Source organism: Stegodyphus dumicola, chromosome 9 (assembly GCF_044657685.1).
Source record: "Stegodyphus dumicola isolate Sdum_Otavi_A_Nest chromosome 9, ASM4465768v1".
Lineage (NCBI taxonomy): Eukaryota > Metazoa > Arthropoda > Arachnida > Araneae > Eresidae > Stegodyphus > Stegodyphus dumicola.
Window position 1 is genome coordinate 174192821 of NC_140776.1, and position 18157 is coordinate 174210977.

General features: G+C 32.2%; 1 long non-coding RNA gene across 3 annotated transcripts; it reads right to left on the reverse strand.

Moving 5' to 3' along the window:
- Window positions 1–11058: 11058 nt before the first annotated feature.
- On the reverse strand, window positions 11059–15788 carry LOC146995560 (uncharacterized). Of its 3 annotated transcripts, XR_015043147.1 has the most exons (3): window positions 14786–15114; window positions 11824–11978; window positions 11059–11525 (listed from the first exon to the last, which is right to left on the reverse strand). It is a non-coding gene; the product is annotated as an uncharacterized LOC146995560 (long non-coding RNA). The 3 variants fall into 3 exon arrangements; XR_015043149.1 differs by lacking the exons at window positions 11059–11525; window positions 14786–15114 and adding an exon at window positions 15386–15788 and having other exon boundaries at window positions 11685–11978; XR_015043148.1 differs by lacking the exons at window positions 11059–11525; window positions 14786–15114 and adding an exon at window positions 15122–15379 and having other exon boundaries at window positions 11685–11978.
- Between the last annotated feature and the right edge of the window lie 2369 nt (window positions 15789–18157).

The window sequence follows — 18157 nt, forward strand, 5'->3', positions numbered from 1 at the left end:
AAATATTTTTTACTTTCTTTAATTTCTTTTTCTAACTTTCTTATTTTTTTATATTAAGGAAAACTCTTACTTATTAAAGTACTTTTAAATGTGATGAAAACAAAATTAATAACTTGTGTTTATTTTGTGGCATGGATAAACATAGTAATATACAGTACACTGAAGTAATACAAAATAAATACAATATGAACAGAATAAACATTTTGAATCAGCATAAAAAATTCTACTTATGTCTACAGCAGATTAAGAAAATTCAGATCAAACAGTATTGACTAAGAAAAATTATGCTGAAAGTCACTGTGGACGGGGAAATGAATTTGCATGAGTTTAGTGACATTAACTTAAACAATTTCATCCAATTCTGGAAACATTTTACTTAGTAGCTTTCCTTAATAAAGGCTAATAATTCAAGAACAGTGGAATCTCTGATTTTCCAGACCTGGACTTGGCAGTTAAAAATCCGAAGACCTGTCAGCTATGAAATAATTTAGTTGAGACAGCAGTTAGTGATTGCATATTATGCTTTTAAAGCATTCTTCAGCTGCATTCACAATGAAAATTTAGCAAGAAAAATCTGCGAGCATTTGGTATAGGCATTTACTACGTCAGAGGATCAAAGTTGAACCATGGATTAGGTTCAGAAAAATGAAATACAAAATAGCAAGTAACAACCATTTTAATATCAAACGCAAAGAATAGAGCAAAGTGAGCATGAACATAGCACCACCTGATAAGGAAAATAATAATAAAATGTGAAAAACTAAGATATCAGGGAAAACAAAAGATCCTAAGACAGCAGACAGAAAATTCAGATATTAGAAAAGAAAACCTAAGATATTTTTGCTCTGCCTGTTGCGTTTAGTATAAAAATGGTTGTCACTCTTTCTCTGCCCCCCCCCTCTATTTCCCTGAAGCAAAAGATGGTCCGATCAGCCTTGAAATAGAGTTAATTTATTTATGCTAAACTAAGGCTGTTTCCCCTTCCCTCTAGGTTTTAAAATTTACATTGGGAAGTTTGTCTTCCAATCGTATTTTTATTCTCTGGCCAACAAATTAATGAATAAAGAAACCTTGAAACTGTCATTCTAAACATGCAAATGAAAAGCAACTCCATTTAAAATATATTTTTCAGCTAACAATGGAAAAGATTATTATTATGAAATCGCATGCATGTGCAAGAACATCGCACACTATATGACTTAATTCCTTGGTCCAAATCTGATGCAAAGAAATTGAACACATGAAAATCTCAATAACTAGGGTTTGTTCTTACTGTCAGCTGTGTTACAGCATGCAAGAATAATTTTGCATTTATCAGAACGGTGGCTTGGCAAATGCGGTCAAGAGCAGGAGACTGACGTTAATTACGGAAGGGGAAAGTAAACGGCTGTGTCAGGGATCATAAGGGTATATATATTTAAAAAAAAGTGTTTTTAGGTCTCATTCAGTATCAGTATATCAGAAATAAATGATGCACATGGTATCAGAATGGAGACAAGTTACATAAGATACGAAAAGTTATATTTATTTGCTTATTAACATTTCATTATTACATTGTTTTCGTTCAGGAATTTCCTTCCACCCCCCTCTGAGCAATACGTACAGGTATATGTAAGTCGGCTGAAAAGCACTGCTATAAACAAATAATCCAACCCAATTCCAGTTGATTTAGTCTGTTTCCGCGATTCCTGTTTGCGCGTTTTTAAAAAATCTTCCTGTTTGCGCGAAATCGGAGAGTACAGTCCCCCTCCCAAAGTTCCTCAGGAGATGTCAGGATGAGTCATTAAGAAGAGCTGGGCAGTTCCTTTGTGAATAAGTTAGTCATCGTCTTGACATTCTTAGACTGAAGACATGTCTTAGTTTAGGCTCCTCTCGAAATCTTTAGTTTCATTCCACTTTAAAATCTTTAGTATTAGCGGTTATTTTTCGTATCTAAATCAGTATGGATGTTTTAGAGATTATTGAAACTAAAAGGAAAAAGCCTTTAGCCCTTTACAAAGGTTATCAATATCGAATTCGGAATAGAAATAAGGAAAATATTAGTTTATTGGATTTGCATTAAATGAAAAAACTAAAAGCTGCAAAGGCTCAATTAGGACCAAGGAAGAAGTTGTTTTAGAAGAAAAAATTCATTTGTGTCAACCTGATACAGCACATTCTTTAGTAAAAAAAAAAAAAATATTTGTAGCAAAAATGAGAGCGAAAGAAGAAAATGTTCCACTTTCTCAAATTTACAATGAAGAAGTTAGAAAACTATACAATCAAGGCTTTGACATATTAACCAATATTCCGTAGTTTTCAAGTGTTAAAACAGCTCTATACAAATCTAGGCAAAGTGCCGAAGGATACGATCGAGAAGCTACATGTATGGAAGGTTTAGAAATTCCTAATGAATTATTAGCAATGGATGATAACTTTAGTTTCTTGTTGTTCGATGATTTAAAAGATAGACGAATTTTGGTATTTTCAAGTAAGAAGGGGAGGGAAGCAATGAAAAGCGGCAAAACTTTCTTTATGGATGGAACTTTTAAAAGTTGCTCAAAGCTTTTCTCTCAAATTTTTACTCTCTATGTTGATATTGCAAGTACATCTAACGAGATTAATGTTGTTCCTGTGTTGTTTTGCTTACTTCCCGCGATAAACGAAAGCAGACTTATGAGAGATTATTTCGTTTAATTAAAAATCATATTTCTGATTGGGAACCTAAAGAAATTGTGATGGATTTTGAAATTGCAGTTATAATTTCGCTGAAAATATTTTTCCTTCCTTAAATATAAGAGGTTGCAATTTCCACTTAAATCAGTGTCTGTGGAGAAAGATTCAAGACTTGGGACTTGTTAACGAATATAGGCATAATGAAGAAATTAGAACCCATCTCAGAATGTGCGCGTCACTTGCATACATACCCGCGGAATGTGTCGATGATGGTTGGCTGTGCATACAAGAAAGTTCACCTCGTAATGCAAGATTAGAGGCATTTTATGATTACTTTGTTGAGCAGTGGCTTGAAAATGACGTCGTAAGTATACAGATGTGGAACTGCAATGAAAAATTGCACAGGACAAATAATATTGTTGAAGGATGGCATCATAAATTAAATTCTGTTATTAGGAAAATCCATCTTAAAACTCTAGAACTGATAAAATTTTTGAAAAACGAAGCTAAAGAAAGTGATTATTTTATAGATCGTCGTTATGTAAATTTAGAAGGGAAAAGAAGGAAAACAAGTGTGGTCAAAAAAGAGGAAAGGATCCAACGTATTATGCAAGAATTTTACTCATCACAAAATATAAGAAAATGCTTATTATCTCTTTCTTATCTACAAAAATTCGATTAAAACATATGAACATTTTCTCTAAAAATATCTTAATAATATTTTTTTTTTTTTTTAAAAAAAGGAAAGTGACTAACATCACATAACTTTTAAACATGCCAGTATTTTTACTGCCAGTCCTAAGCCTGGAAAAGTGTGAAGGAAAGTTGAATTTTCTCTGTTATTAAGTTGATAATTTTAGTTATAAGGTATTTTCTGCCTTCTTTCCGCATGCCTTCGTGATTAATTGGAAGCATACTCGGACGTGTAATTCGAGAGGCCTAGGGTTCGAGACTCGGGGAGGGCACTGCATATTTTTCACGTTTGCTCCATTGATTAAACCTAATAACGTCACACTGTAATCAAATTTATTAAATTTTCTAATCATAGCATGCATTTTAAGGGATTATCAGAATATCGCAATATTCGACGAATACTGAATTCACTTTTTAAATATGCATCGTCAGAGTAAACTAAACTCGTTTGATATTTGCCTTAAAGAAGGTGATTGTACTTACTCTTCAGTTACAACTGTTGAACCAGTGTTTCTGAAGTTTTTAATATTGCCACCATTAAATTGCGAATCGCATTTACAGTTGGAATTGAAAGTGACTCACAAAGTACAGTTTCTCTTAAAAAAGAAGCTAGATGAATATAGATTTAGAAAAAGAGCATTTTAAATTGAAATAATATCAAATAAGTTGATAATAATTAACAATTTCATTATATACAAATACAGATGTGTATATAAAGATAAATGATTTAAAATGTACTCTTTAACTATTTATATTTACTGTCAATAATTATTAACAAGTATATACACATAATTAATTATTTTAAATTAGTATGATAAATATATACAATCACTGCTGAATCGTGCGCTCTGCTTCTGGAATTTCTGAATTAAATCTTTGAAACTAACAAATTTACCTTTGACAATTAATAAATTTATCAATGGTAATGTATTTGGATATTCCGATGAATTCAAGTAAAGCAAGTCCATTTAATCGAGATTCAGATGCTATATTTCTGAATTAAGACTGACAATTTACAGCTAGGAAAAAAAAAGCTTCTTTTGGCTAGGACAAAGCTTTCTCAGAAGCTGCCTTGATATTCGAGGTATATTTTCTTCTCATCTATCTTTAACTTCACAACGAATATATATTCCGAGATTTTATTATAATTTACCTTTATGCAAAATTTCGGAAGAATACTGTTTTTACTTTAGGAAACGATCTTTTAGTTCATTGCCAAAATCATCGCAGAGTTTGAACATCTCTTCCCTTTTAAATACCGTACTTCATTTATGCAAATATATACAAAGACTCAGACTTCGTAAATATCTTTCGATTATTTCTTTTAAAAATTCTTTTTTTAAATCTTAAAATTTTTTGCTTTCCTACGTTTCGGAAGAGGCCAACGCCCAGTCGGTCCCCCATTATGGAACCCCTTTGGAAGGGGGGTAATGAAGATTGATGATTTCGCGCAAACAGGAACGTTTTTGACAACCGCGCAAACAGGAAGACACCATTCCAGTTGAACAGCGCCTATTAATACTAATTGTTTACGGAAAGCATCCTAGTTTTTGAAAAGCTTCGTATCATCTAACATAAAATTAATTAATTAATCATCTGAAGAATGATTTTGTGTTGAATATGGCAAAACATATGAGGGTTAGCTAGGCATGATTTCGGGGAGAATTTTCTAAGGAAAATGGGCTCATATTTACATACCTTAAGGAAATCCACGAAAATGCTTACACAAAGTGGTATGTTGCAGTAGGGTTCCTTCAATCTATCTGTTAAATTTGCATCTAATTGTCAAGTGTTTAATTTTTTTTTTTTTTTTTTTTTTTTTGCTAGTTTATACATTCAAAGGAAAATACAAGTTACTCACTGAACTTCGCACGTTAGTCTGAATAACCTTTAAACCCGATGAACAGTATATTTCTGTGACAAGGCGAGCTTGTGCCGAATAAGTTTATTCGCTATTTTATGTAATTTCTGCAATATTTTGTAATTCTTTTATTTTTTTAAAGATAATTTCTTTTTATTCACAAATATTTATATTTTCTATTTTTCTAATAAGTGAAACATTTAATTAGATTCTGATATTTTGTTTTCATAAGATAAAGTACGAAACCTCTGTTAAAATTTTCATTGCTTACTGTGACTTCAGTGACCGTATTTTAATGTGCTATTTTATTCGTGAGTCCATTCATCCGATTTGAAACTTGGAAATGAATTAACAAATCGATCTTTCCATTCAATTGGTCCTATCGACTTGAATACAGTGAGCCTGAGTAAACGGGAAGTATCTTTCGTAAATATAAAAACCATTATAAGCGCATTTCTAAATAATAATTTTAAAATATAATTTTGACAGCTGTTTGACGTTGCTTTCAAAAGATTTCTTAATTATAAATATATATACTGAAAATTACGAAGAGAATAACACATACGTATCTGTTATTACGAGAATAAGTATTTCTAATGTATGCAATAGGGCTTGAAAAATTTGGATACATAAATGTTTTTTCTTCAACTAAATATAAGAATTTATTGAATGCCGGGATCTATTCTCACCAGCAAATAACATCCTGGGTTCAAATCACATGCAGAATCTTTATGATTAATGAAATTTTGTTTAACAAATTCAAAATTATCTTGTTATCTATTAAACAATTTTAAGTATTTGAAAACATCAGAATTATAGTATAAGATCCTCACTGTCAAATTCACTTAAGTTCACCATTTTCTACATTCACGTCCTGTGTGGGTGTTGGACAAGTGTCATTATTCTGTGCACTAAGTGAAAATGGTCACCTAGCTAACGTGGAAATATGCGGGTTCTGAGAACTGTCCCTTTCGACCTCCAGTCTCTCCTAACGGAAACTTACGTGATTGTGACTTAATAGTCAAAGTCTTTGTGAAGTCAAAGATGTTACGGAGAGAGTCCGAGTAACGATTGGTTTCTAAGGAGGGTTTATTGCATTCTGTCTTCATCCCCTGTCTTACACTCGCCCCTACATTTCTGGAGTTGTTCTTGTACGTTGCGTTGATTCGTAGAGTGTCTTGGAAAATAGATGGAAATTATTCAAACTTCAAAAGGCAAAGAATGCCTACTATATGAAGGACATCAATATCGAAGATACAGGACAAATAAAAGTAATTCGATTACTTGGACTTGCCTGAATGAAAAGAAATTGAAATTCAGAGGAAGAATTATAACAAAAGATGCAGAATAAATAGAGGAAGAAATAAATAAAAGATGCAGAAATAACTCTCACGCCATGAATGCAGTCCGAACATTGCAAAATGTGAAGCAATGAAAGGTACTTTCAACGCTAAGAAATGTGCTGAAAATGAAACAATATCCATTAAAAAAACTTAGGAGGAAGAATTTAGTCCACTTTATCAAAAGGGCAATGAGTTTATAAGAGCTGTGCCAATGTTTTCTTCAATACAGAACACTCTTTATCGAACTAGACATACTGCCCAGGGCCAGATTGCTGAGCCGAAAAATGCAAAAGAAATTATTCTTCATGAAGAATTATTAAAAATGGCAGATGGAGAAAGCTTTCTTTTAGCCGACAATTTAAGTGATATCAGAATCCTTGTGTTTGCAAGTAAGAACGGAAGAAGAATCATGGAGAAATGCAATACATTTTTCATGGATGGCACTTTTAAAAGCTGCCCAAAGCAATTTCATCAGCTATTTACGATCCATGCCGTTCTTGGGAGCACCCGTGAAGAAACAAATATTTTTCCCGTTGCATTTGCTCTCCTTCCAAATAAAAGGAAGGAGACTTATGAAAGACTCTTCCATCTGATATGTGAAGCAATTCCAAATTGGAATCCTTCATTAATTATGACTGATTTTGAAGAAAAGCAATGCTAAAAGTGCAGGATGTAACTATCACTTTAATCAGTTCTTATGGAGGAAAATACAAGATTTAGGTTTAGTGAAGAAATACAAAGAAAACGATGAAATTAAAATGCATCTGCGGATGTGCTCAGCGCTTGCGTTTTTAAAACTGGAAGATGTGGACGATGGATAGCTTCTGATACAGGAATATTCGCCAGAAGACCCCAAACTTCAAGAGTTTTATGATTATTTCGTAAATCAGTGATGGACAATGCATTAGTCACAATAGAAATGTGGAACTGTCATAACAGACGGCATAGAACAAATAATGCTGTTGAGGGCTGGAATAACAAATTAAACTATGCTTTAATGAAGCATCATCCTACAGTACGGACTCTAGTGGCAACTCTGAAAAAGGAGGCGTAATATAGTGATTTTTTGATTTGCAGGAAAGAACTCAAACTTGTAGGAAAAAGGAGAAGGAAAAATTATATTAGGATTGATGAAAGAATTGAAAAATGCTTCATCGAATACGAATTAACTAAAGATTTAAGAAAATTCTTAAGGACAGTAGCTGTTTTGCAGAAATTTGAATGAATTTACGATTAATGCTCTTCTGTTTTCTTTCACATTTGTCTTTTTTTTAGTCCAAAGAGATTTGAATCCCGAAGGACTATTAGTTTCGTTTTGGCATTTTGCGTCGGACGGATAAATGTCGGTTCACTTTTCAAACTGTTGCCATAAAATGTTCCTGCATTATATTTGAAGAAATTAAATAATGAAAATCTGCGTAAATGTATATATATTTCTCACATTGTCATAAAATAACGGTACATAGAGTCATCGAATTTTGAATAACGTAATCCTCCAACGAATATGAGCATGTGGAAGACCAAATTTGAAATTTGTTTTATGATCGATTTCCTATTTTTTAAAACTTTGACGAATTTTTGATTAACAAACTCAAGGATTTCAAAGCGAGCAATGGCAACGTTGTGCAGAAAAAACATTTTTATCTCCAGCGCGTGAGTCTCTGTATCGGAAATTCTAAAGATATGCTCGTTTTAAAACTACTATTTTGCGATATTGCTGTTGCACTGGATCTTATGGTTTAAGTGCGAGGAACATGATATTTAATAAAGAAAGGTAACACACAAAATGTTAAAAAACGCCCCTTTGGACGTAATTTAAAATCTGAAACATTTCAGTTTTTTTTTTTTTTTTTTTTTTTTTGGTTATTCTACCCGTAGATTGCTTTGTAAATCCTTTATATTTCCTCGATTCTATACATGTTTATCGTAATAATGTGTACAAAGTTATTTTTTAATAATGTAATTTTGTAAATAAAGTAAAAAGATAAAAAAATGCTTTTAAACACGCCAGAGCGATTTATGTTCTGCCAGTCCTAAGCCTAGATAAAGTGTGAAGGAAAGCTTTTAAAATTCTGTGAAACTGAGAAATATCTTTTAAGTAATTTCTACAGGTTATAAATTTTATTCGATTGTGAAAATCAGTTTTGACTTTTAGAGATGTGCAAAACACTTGCTGTTTCGTTTCACATTATACTGTGTTAAAGTACTATATCATGAAGTATTCATCTATATCGCAAATTACGAGTTGCGTTCTTTGAGTATAAGGCTACTTAATTTATCTTTCAAACTATACAACGCATTGCTTTTCATTTCGTTTAAAAACAAATACAGCTACTTCTTATATATATTACCTGGTGAAATTTTCCCAAATATCAGGAAACAATTGTTTTTATTTCTTTTGTTCTTTCATATTATAATAGTTTATTGCTTATCAGTACAAAAACTAAGGTAATTAATAAATACACTTTTTTAATAAAATAGTACATAAACGTATCAGTGTAATAGATTGCTAAATATCCATATCATTAACGTAATTAATGAAAGCCATTTGAAACCAAAATAGGATTTGCATTAGTAAATTATAATTAAGAATAATGGCCCCCGTTGTTCTGATTATTACTGGAATAATTTAAAGATTAAATCCGATAGTATCTTAAGATGTTTTTGCAGTTGGAAAAACAAGAATATAACTCATTTTGATTCACCTTTCTTTTCTTTATGAATGACGAATATCTGCCATACACGTGATCAAATAGGGAATAAGTGTTTAATCCGTAAGATTATAAGTATTGATTAACATCTCCTATAACTACTTCTAATTGAGGCTTTCTAAGAGCAACCCCCTTAATTTTGACTCGCAGCTTTTAATTTTAGACTAAATATGAGCATAGAATCTACCTTTAAACAATGGGATTTTTTTTAAACACTGTGGCATGAGAGTGCCTAGTAATAATAGTTTTAGCTTCGCTAAGAATCATTTTCTGGATTCTCATATTGATTTTTTTCCAAAAGATATTAAAAGCTGCAATTGACGAGTATGAGCAATGCATAATACATACATATATAACGTAAGCATACAAGAAAAATGAACCCCCAACAAAAGCTGATCGACTGCTATTGAACTCTAAAGAGGGGTTTATCAGAGGGAAAATGGCAATTAAAATTCCATTTAATTGATTTTAATTATTTATTTACTGTATCGATTTATTACTTTTTGTAACGGATTGGAATATTTGAATATGAATTAGCTGAATATTTAAGAAAAATATTATGACTGCGAGAACAAAAAAAAAAACGAGGAAAAAAAAACATTTTTTGAATATTTACTTTCTTATAGAATGCAGATGAATTCATTTTTACTCAACGAAAATCAAAATTTAGTAGTTAATTAATCTGTCTTGTATCGAACACTTTAGTTCAGTGATCCGTATTAATGTGCGCTTTTTTTTTAAAAAAAATTTAAATGCTTCAAGAGTAATTAATTAGAAAAGGGCAAAATTCTCTTCTTATCCTTAAATTCTTCAATAAAAAAACTGCATTTTCAGCTATAACCAAGTGAAATAATTTTCTAAATATAATTTAAAGCATGAAAAATAAGGTTCATAAACAGCTTGGAAATGGAACTAGCATTGAGATTCGCTTTAAGAAATATGGTGAAGCTTAACAAAAAGTCTACGAAGTGAAGTAATTCCGTAGAATATTTTCTAACTCTTTATGATTAAATTGCACTCAATTATACTTTATAAACGACATGTAAATACTATTTAATGTATATGTGTGGATGTGTGTGTGTGTGTGTGGCTCACTAACGGCTGAGCTGTAAAGTCGTTGAACTTTGGCAAGTCGATCCGGGGTTCGAATCCGGATCGACGGGAATGGCTGTATTGGCGTTTTCGAGGTTTCCCCTCGTGTAACGTGCATAAGAGTCAGTTTTGCTTAGAAAGTTCTCCACGAGGCACCCTTACCCTTAGGCAAATAACCGTCGAATGCTTTGCTATAATCAAACAAACCAGACCAAGCAATAGATATATAAATAAGTAGCTTAAAAAACTGCTATATTTTATGTATACTCATTAAGTAGTATTTCAATATATATAATGATTAAAAGAAAGGAAAAGTCGGATCCTAACTGATTGTATATAATGTAATCCCTATGAAGGCCCTAACAATTCTTTCTCACTTAAAGTCGTAACCCAAAAAGAGAACAAATTAAACTTCAGATACGTATACAATACTGAATCTAATACAAAAAATACAAAATATAAAAATAAATTATATATGTACGAAACCTAACTAACTATTTATATTGATATTACGTAAATATACGTATGGTAATGAACATTGTATAATAAAGATATTTTATACCTTGTTCTATATTTGGTTCCATTTATATATACCTATACATAGATATATATAATTTAAGGATTATAGTAGTTAACTACATATAAAACACAAAAGTGCATCAATAATGTATTTTTCAGTATTATTTAACTTCATTCTTAGGAATTTTCTGCAGTCTAGTTTGCGTTATTTTATTCATAAGTCTCAAATAAAAACAACTATTGTTTATATGCCATTAGAAAATTAACCAAAAAAACAGCGACCACAATGTAATTGAGAAACAGTCCTTAGCCGTGAAAAGGTTGAAAGCCATTCGGTTATGACTATTATCTCACATACTCAGCTACTTCGCATACATGGAACATAGCATTCGAAATGAAAAACTCAATATTTACTACAAATTCATTCGTGTAACAAATATCTGTCTTTCTACACCTATGGCTTTAAAAAAAAAATGTTATTTATCTTACAGTTTATCGTTAAGTAATACATTTTCATTGTACAAAATTGCATTCATTCGAAGAATTCAATTTGTATTTTCCTCTGTATAAAACTGAAGTTAGATGTTTAAACAACCCCCACATTTTCTCAAGATCCCGAGCGAGATTGTCCGCTCCTTGTCAGCTCTCCATCTGAAAAAAGGAATTGTAAATTTACGACCTGACCGCATATGAGGGTATTTCATCAGAACGCTAAATATCCAAAATAATGTGCAATTCATTTAATGGGCCTTTAGGTAAAATGATCAAAGTGTAATATCAAATTAACATAATGAGCCATTCAACTTGATAGGAACTGATTGCAAATTTTATTTTATATGCACTTACAAATTGTTTGGCAATAAAAATTTTAAAACTGTTTTCTTAAATTAGAACAGATTATAAATGTCCGCTAAAATAAGAAATGTTTTCATCAAATAATATAACGTACATAACAAAATTTCCTTATTTATGTTCAACAGTGACCCACTGCACACATGGAACAATCTTTGGTTGAGGTCCAACAGCAAAGGATGAAGCATTATTTCTGTCTTTATTTTCTTCATTCTGAATAGAGGTCGTATCTTACAGATTTTCTTTGTCTGTCTACAAAAAAGAAACAACATTGCTAATAATTAAGTCAACACTGACATAAAACACTGCATTTGTGAAAATATATGGCACATGCAAGCCATGGTGCAAGTCCCGCCCCCCCCCAAAATGTGAAGTGCCATACTTATTATTGATAGCCTGCTCACGCATTTTAAACATGACTCAAGGGAGAGTGCGAAAAAAAAAATCAAGCATCAGAAAGGAAGTTTAATGCAGATTGAATTTTTAAAAAAAATGCTGCAATGATATCAAACAAAAGTTGCTTTTGAGGAAAGATCATATAACTGGCAATCATTTCGCAAAAAGACGGCAGCATATTATAAGGTATTTCTGCCGTCTTCTTAGCAGACCTTCAGGGTGTAATGGCTGGCACAGTCAGCGCGTATTTGAAGTCCGTGGTTCGAGTCCCGAAGAGAGAATTGTTCATTTTTCATCTCTCCTGCTTCGGGAAAAAAAAAAAAAAAATCTCTCTATAATATCTTGAACTGAAAGCAAATCTGTTGAGGTATACCAGTGAAATTCAAATACATGAATTTGCTTACGAAGTTAATCTGCATAAGAAAAAATATAAGAATTCATTAATAATTTAAACCAGCAAATTTATACGAATTAATAAAAATAATTATAGGGTGTCGTATGAAATTCCATTTCCAAGCAACAGTGATTATCAGCAGAGAATCTGAAATAGAAAATTTTAGGAAGCAGGAAGAGGAAAAGGGTTTCAATGTGAATTTGGCAAGATGATGAAATCAGCCTCTTGCTAAAATAATCACCTCTGAAGTCTACTGCACGCAATTCGCTCATTCACGAGCCAATGATCAAGCGAAATGGCCACATTATTCTTAAGAAAACAAACACTAAAAATCCGAAATTTGGATGCTGACAGCATATAGTTTTGTGATAAGGTGGCATAGAGGTTCTTTGTCTAAGAGAGTTTTCTGAGTGCAATACTTTCATATCCAGTTGCCTTTGTTAACGATTCTGGTTGCAGCCTCGAAGGTCACTCCAGTGGACAAAGATGTGAAAGAAGTCTTTTCACAGGGATAAATAGAAAGGGCTAGCTCATTTCTTTGTTCGACTCCTCGCCGACGAGAGCCTAACAGGCAGTAATCTGACGTCACTGTGATGCCACCTGTTCTGATTTCCCGCGTTTAAAACTGTAGTTTCATTCAGCTGCGAGACGATTTTCTAGAGATTACATATCCCAAATTAATTTTAATCATATATATATATATATATATTCTAATAATGTATATATTTAAAATAATTTATATATGTGCAATTTTAGTGAGTTTTTATTTTAAATTCTATATTGTAAAGTATCGTTTACGTAATATGGCTTTTTGCGCTGTAGTAACGTGCCGTAGCACTTACAGAAGCACGAAAGAATGAGATATTTTATTTCATGGGACCAAAGGATCCAAATGAGATATTGCTTTTGACGAAAGAATAGATACACAAATGTCAAAGACAAGATTCTATTAATGTGAAGAGCGGAAACATTTTCTGCAGCGAACATTTTCTATGCACTGTTTATGAAGATGATATGAAAACTCGCTTGTTTGGTTAGCCACAAAAAGAAACTGTTGAAATGGAATGCTGTGCTGAAAGTCAATTATGATGACAATAATAAATCAAATTTTAATGATTTTGAAATAAAACTCATAAGTGAAAATGCTGATATTCCTGAATGCCCTATGTTTAAGGATAAACAAGAATGCATTGATAATTTGAAGATCAAAATAATATTCTTAGAAAATTGTGTTAAAATATTGAAAAATAGAGAAAAGAAAAATTTTAGAATGTTTGTTCAGGGACAAAGAAGGTGGACGACATCTAGACAGAAATTGGTATCAGAAATTAAAATCTCAAATAGCGAAATTGGAGGGGGGGTAGCACAAATCGGAGATTTGGAAAAATGTCTAAAGCCTAATTTTATAAAGACGCAGATTAATGCATTACTGAAAAAGAAGGAAAAAATCAGGTGGACTAGTGAAGATATTTCACGTTGCATTGTCATAAGAGCTCTGTCATCTTAAAGCTATGATTTTTGGAAAGACAAAAAATTTGGAATATCTTTACCTAGTATTAGCAAATTAAAGAAATGGTACGCTAAATTTAAAATTATGTTAATGTAAAGTTGTTTTTTTGAGTAAATTTAAATAGCTGCTATTATAGTTATCTTAGAAGCAGTATAAAAATTCTCTCAGTTAGCATGCAGATAAAGAAATGTTTAGAAATAAACGTGCATTAAATAAAAAACTTGCATATAAAAATTTAAAAAAAAACCACGGAACTTTATGTTAAAAGAGTAGCACATTTGATCTATTATTTTAAAATTGAGTAAGTATTATTAAAATTTTTGGGTTTTCATCCGCAGAGAACCCTTTGGCGCTTCGGGAAAGAACCCGTTGGCGCCGTTGCATTTTTACTTGCCAAGCTCGCGGTTCATCGACGATGAGCCGAGCCGCAAACGTGATTTTTAGTGCATGTAAATTCAAGTTAGCAGACAAAACAATATATTAAACATATGGTAGTAAAAATTCACAGATAATAAGCATGTAGATGTAAAACTAACTGGTTAAACGTGATATACGAAAATAAATTTGTATTAAATTCAAGTTGGCACAGAAAAGAATATATAAAGTATAAGACAATATATAAGCATTTATAACGGAAATAAAAATTCATTTAAAAAATATAAATTAGTATTAATGTACTGAAAATAACCTTTTAAACGTGGCAAACGAAAAAAAATTGTGTTAAATTCCAGTTAACAGAGAAAACAATATATTCCTTACACCAGCAGTGGTTTGCTAATTTTGATGACCATGGTGATGCATCAAACTATTCTGTCATCTTAGATAATCAATAATATTTTTTATTTCAATTTAATCATCTATTTATGTCACACCTGCCATCCTCTGAAAGGTTATTGTTAGAAAAGCATTAACAATATATTATCTTGTTAAAATTTTACGCCAGAAAAATTGATTTATTCTCATAATTTTAGATGCAATAACCAATAATAAAAATAAAAGCATTACTTAATTATTTAAATTTCTGGTTCTTAGAGCTGTTAATAATTAAGAACACAACGTGAACAGCCGTGTTACAAATTAGCATTCACTCCTCACCCCGTATTTTCCTTTCATCCCGAACCGAGAACCGGCATCTGTCTATGAAAATATTTCTATCAATTTGTTGTTAAAAAATTCAGAAAAATTAATAATAAATAAGAGAGAATAATATAAATCTGCAAATGCGAACAACGACAGTGATCATTCAACAAAATGAGCTCAAGAGGAATGGTTGCAAACTTCCAACAAGCGAATAGGATAAATCCGTTGGGTTACCAAGTTTGAACTATTATCGCCGAAGTTGGCGATGTTTAAATTTACCGGGTTCTCTTCGGAAGTGCTTCCAATTTTTTAATGGTTCAGTCTAAAATGCATAAAGCAGTAACATTGTCTCTTCCAAATTATAACTATCTTTCACGCACAGCTTATTTTAAACGCTGGTTCAAAAACGCTAATTTCAAAGCTGTGAATTGCATCTGCGTGCTCAGTGTCATCATGACTACGTCATCACTTCTCACTTTCTGCTTCAGGGGGAAAAGCTCTATGAGCTAGCCCTTCTCTTCTAAGTCCTGTCTTTTCATCGAGATAATGATATGGACAATTTGGTATGAGTGAAAGAATCTCCCCCTCTGGGAGTTCAGCGCAAGTAAACAAAGGGAGATACTGTCTATCTGTGGTAAGAACAGCTCTGGCCAGTTTGTCTGCAGCTGTCTGTTGCCGTAGAAACGAGCCCTAACCCATTTTTCGTAGGCGTGTCTTGAAGACTTACTTCTGAGTTTGCCACCTTGGCGCATTTAAAGATGATTTGGCGATATTCACATTTTGTTTGAGTTTCAAGTAAAATGCTCTTTGACCCTTTGATTCGACCCCGGCATCCAATTTCTGAAAATGAAAATTCGATGGCGTAGATAAAGCTTTTGCAATCAAGAAACGGTCTTTGATTTTGCCGTGTGAGGTACAAGTCGCTGAATTTGCCATCCCTCTAGATGTACAATAAGTAAAAATATATCAAAATAACTTGTAGGGAAATAAATTTAAAAATCCGTTTATTTTTGAAGAAAAATTTTAATTTTTACATTAAAAAAATCATGCTATTATTTTGCTTCTTTTTTGTTTATTTGTTTGCTTGTAAAATCATAGATGACATCTTAGAAATCCACTTGATTGCCCCATTTTCTGTAATATAGTATAGACGCACTACATAAATGTAAAATAAATTAAATTTTTATAGTTCTTCCCTCTAACTAATTTACTGTGAATATTCAAAGCAATTTCTTCAGTCTTTAAATGACGTTCTGCTATGTTTTTATTTCAAAATTTTCTGTTAATTTATTGCTTGTGCTTTAATAATGACTAAAAATTTCATCATTAAATGTATATGGAATCATCTTGAAAGTAAAAGCTTTTATTTACATACCCATGCTCTCGATAAATACTTTTTGCGAACATTTCTTCTTTTCCCATACCTTCAAACTAAACCAAAAGCTGGTCAATTTAATGGCGGAAGGAAGCGAAGGTGAATTAAAATCAAAACTGCTTTTTCCTTAATTACCAGTGGTTTGGGTTGGTTTATATGATTATGGAAAGCCTCCAGGGTTAAATGCCTAAGAGGAGGGATGCCTTCGTGGAGGGCTTGCTAAAGGAAACTGGCTGTGCGCCCAAAACCGTATCATGCTGCCAACATTTCTTAAAAGTTAAATTGCTGTCAATCCATGTTTCATCGATGAAAACGATGTGGCTGCACTTGCTCTGAGTATCCTCATTTCGCGTAAATAATTGTTCCTCCAAAATACAATGTGAAGTCTTTCGATAAGATTTTTTTTTTTTTTTTTTTTTTTTTTCTGTTAACGCATTTCTTCCAGCGAAAATTCGTTGAACGCAAAACTTTGCACAAAGAGTCCTTTTGTCACGGGAAGTATATTCTTTGCCTCAAGCCAGGCAGTAATTTCCGCACAGATGGCGCTTTCCTTTTTTTGACGTAAAAGTATTGTATTATCTGCCGTATAACCCGTTTGTCAAAATCGTCAATTTCGCACTTATGATTAGCAGGGCTTTTACATTTCTTTCCAGGTGTATTCACAAGTTTATTTTCACTCATTGTTAATACTTCGCGCTTAATTTTTTTAATTGTATACTCCGATACTCCAGTAGCTTGAGATGTTCTCTTCAAAACTTAAGGAAGAGGAACTACTAAAGAGTTCGCCGAAGCTTCAGAAGCGCAAAATTCTGCGACATTATACACGATTTGACGCGCCTGAGATTTTAAAGGTTGAGCTTTAACTGGAAGGGCATTTTAAAAAATTGGCGATTAACAAAGCATTACGAAAATCAAGCTAAATAGAATCAAATTTGAACAAATACTAGTACAAATGATATAACAACGAGAATAAAAATAGCTAACAGTCATAATATAAGGCTTAAGAAAAGATGCGTGCAGCTGGAATGAAACCGAGAAGACGAATGATAAACTCTTTTCCCTTAAGCCAACAGTCGCCCAAAACAAAATAACAATAAAGTAACTCTTGAATCGTCCCTATTTGAAATATACTAGCCCTGTTGCTATAGCGACCGCCACCCGCCAGACACCGTGGCGGGAGCAGTTCTTACCGTAGACAAACAGTAGAATAGAAGGAGGGAGGATTCGCAGTTTCCTCCACTATCGGGGAATGAAACTCCATCGAACAAGCGGCGTCCATGTTTGTAACTTCAAAACATTGCATTACGGCAGTGAAACGCACGTGTTTTTAAGCTTTAAGCTGTTCCGTGCATGTATTTTCCACTAAAAATATGTAACATTTATAATGAAATGCTTCGCTATTGTTAGTTTTTAAGTTATAGAGATGATATCCATAATTTACTACGTACAGAAAATCACTAAGAAATAGTTCGAAATTTAAATGCATGTGCATATCATTAAAGCCTTTAAAAATAATGTTTCTGCATATTTCAAGAATTTGTTTAGGTTTTATTAGCAACCTATTGGGTGTACTTTCCAATTTTTCCTTTAAGAAGTGATATTTCTGATTTATTCACAATATTGTAATTTATTAAGGAATCATTTAAAATAATTTTAACCTGAAATTAATAGCAGAT